Genomic DNA, 3,430 nt, shown 5'->3' with positions numbered 1-3,430 from the left:
CCACGCCCACCAAATATTGTGATGGATTCCTGTCGGGGAGTGGATGAAGATCCATCCTGTGAGTTTTTGGAGCAGCTGGGCCTGAAAAATGTGGAATTGAGAGCCAAACGTATGGCGATGGCGTTACAGGTCACTTCGCCACGCCGCCACGCCCACCTGCTCCATCAAAGCTGGTCGGGGTTGGAATCCTCAATACACCAACATGTTCTCTGTGTCTTGGCACAGTTTCATGTTGATGAGGTCAAAGGGGTCAGATAGCGACAGTTCACAGTAAAACATTACACTTCCTGTTCTCAGGGGCGTGGCCTAAGTGATGTCATCATTCGACCATTAGGTATTGTAGGACACCCGATGATGATAAATCACAGAAACTTTGGTGCCTCTGTGAATTTCTGTGTAGGAGATATAGCAGTTTATGTTTTTATGGCGAGTAGGTGAACTTTGACCCCTGCTAACCCCCCTTCAGCATACTCAAAAACTCACCGTTTTGATAACTTTAGATGAGACATGCCTTCTGAACAGACTGACCGAGTTTGAAGCCGATCAATTGAAATCCCTAGGAGGAGTTCGAACAAATACGAAGGCTGTAAACGGCAAAAATGGCCTCAAAATTGGACCTTCAATCCAAAATGGCCGACTTCCTGTGATACTTGCACTATGACATTAATTGTAAATTTTGAGCATCTTGGGGAGCTCTACAAGTGTACCAAATTTCATGTCTCTAGGATAAAGTAAGTGAATAGCAAAGGGTCCTTTGAAAATTTGTAGGTGGCGCTATTGAGCCATTTCTTATGGGATTTTGCGATGACCTTAAAATACAAAATTTTGAAACTCCCTTTACGCGTCCGCCAAGTTTGGTGAGTTTTTGAATATGATAAAGCCCCCAAAAAGGCCCCTCTTTAGGGGGGCAGAATAATAATAAGAAACAGTAGGAAAACAATAGGCCTTCGCAGCGCTTAGCTGCTCGGGCCTAATAATAAACAATAGGAAAACAATAGGCCTTCGCAGCGCTTAGCTGCTCGGGCCTAATAATAATAATTAAAGCTGCAAGCAGCCTCGAACGGCCCTCGCAGCCAAGCGCCGCTCCGGCCTATTGCCACCGCTGGGTACGAGCAACCACCGCCTCAGGCCAGCCACCACAGAAGCTCTCACGTAGTTTTCAGCGCCTGCGCCCGCACCGCGGAGGCTGTTGCTCAGTTTCCATCAACGCTGCGCACGTGCTAAGACAGAAGTTGTTACGCAGTTTCCGCGCCCGTCCACCAGGCGGTACGCATCTATGCGTTCGGCGGCTATCCTTCAAGATGCAAAAAATGTGGTATAGATTCATTGGTTTAGCGAGGAAATATAGCTGGCGGATTAATGTAGAGGCGCAGTGGTCAAAATACATTTCAATGCTGTTTTGCTGTTTAGAGGTCAACAAAGGTCATACGTATCCAATTTGGCGCCAGTCCGATGATCCACGTGTCATTAGAGCCGATCATATGCACATGGCGAAGAACTGCATTTAGTCATTTCTACACCCCAATGCGGTTCGGTCAGCAGCCAGCATTCATAGAGTTCATCATGTTATCGTTTTTAGTCAGTATTCACATGATGAAACCCATATAAATTATAGAATAACAGTAAAACATACAGCAGAAAAAACATGTGACTGCCTCTTAAAAGTGGGCGGGGCTACAGTGAGGTCATCAAGTGACCATGGAAATGTGTTCAGGGCTGTTCTAGAAGACAGAGGAAGTGATGATGCAGCTGTGATCTTGCATTTGGAAGTCATTTAATGTTGATGTTTCATGGTAATAGTGAAAGTTTTACACTAAGCCACACCCACATGCTTGATGTTAACTACAACTGAGATCTAAATGCAGTGCAACTTTAACGTTATCGTGAAATGAGTCAGGAAAATGGTGAAGGTTAAGATGTATCAGTTTAATAAACCGCACTGTTCAGTAATAAACCAAGGGCAATGCACAATAACAGAGCACAGTTAACTTTCAGCACTTTAGAACAATAGCACAGGCTGAATCCCATCCATTAATTAGGTATTAATCACAGGAAGTGCTGCAACTAAATATTACAACCCCAATGGATCGGTAAAAAGATACTTAGCATTTTCTCAGAGCTCTTTCAAACGACATTTTAAACATCTTCTATACATAATAACAAACAACTCTCAATGTATGAAACTGGATGTATCACACACACTATTCAGTTTTATTGAATTAGTAAAGCGCTTCGTTAGCATTAAAAACGTTGCAGGCCTCAGGCATTGGCTTAGCATCCTCCTCAGAATAACTGTTCCAAAGATGACGGCTTCCAGAACCAGCAGGAAGGAATAAATTACTCACCGCACCGCGAGTTACGACTGTTTAAAGTAAACGAACAGCAATGGGCTCTTTGCACCTGCCGCGCTGACGTCACAACTGTATACCCGAATGCGGCTCTTTTTTCCACTTTCAGAAACTATAACTGCTATAAAAGACAAAGTCCTACTTAAGACACAAATAAAACAATACTATGTACTTTGTTTAAGTTTTATGGATTTCCAAGCGATCCTCAATTAAGACAGCTTGTAAATATTCGTTGCTACAAGTTAAAGCTACCACTTGAAGCTAACGCCGTACACACCGCTCTAAACACTGTCTTAATGAGCCATTCACAACAAGCATGCAAAAGTAATAAAACGAAATAACACAGAAATCTTAAGCAACACGGCCATATTTTTCTAAAAGTAATAACTCTGAATCTGAACAGTCAGCTGAACTAGAACTCCGATACCAGAGTAAGCTCTGTGCTCGTTTTTCTTCGTCATACTTCAAGCAAAAACTCTGAACTGTAATTTGCCCCCCCTCCCCGCTGCTTTATTGTCGTTAACAATAAACACACGTAATATGCTTGAAAATCTTTAGATAATAAATAGCAGATTTTTACTAGAAAGCTAGCAGGCTTGTGCTAGCAGTTTAAAGAAAATAAAACTCACCTTCATATCTGTGAATGTATAAAGAGGCGAACATCTTAAAACCTTTACTTGTTGGGGTTTCGGATCGATGTACATTATTAATTTACCTTGGAAAAACATTTCAGCCGTTATTCCCGAACGTGTAAGCTGAGGTGCAAAGAGCCATTAAACTTCTCCAACTCCGGTCCAACAGAGCCTTCTTGCTCCAAAGCGTGGTTCGTATTTGCAACTCCAAAATCCAAGCAAAATGTTGAGCGTAGTCCAGTTCTGTGGCTCCAAAAAGCAAACAAAATGTTCAGGAAAACTTTGCAGCTCCAGCTGTCGCCGGCTGACTGTTATTACGTAGCGTCGATCTGTTTTCTCATTGATGGAGTACCACTGCCTCCTGCTGTCGCAATACTGGTATTGCACTAGCAGTACCAGTATTTCTCCACAAGGTGCCAGTGGTACTCCATCAACACTGACCCAGTGTGT

Source organism: Poeciliopsis prolifica, unplaced genomic scaffold, assembly GCF_027474105.1.
Source record: "Poeciliopsis prolifica strain line A6 unplaced genomic scaffold, Auburn_PproV2 SCAFFOLD044, whole genome shotgun sequence".
NCBI lineage: Eukaryota > Metazoa > Chordata > Actinopteri > Cyprinodontiformes > Poeciliidae > Poeciliopsis > Poeciliopsis prolifica.
This window is presented reverse-complemented; position numbering follows the sequence as displayed.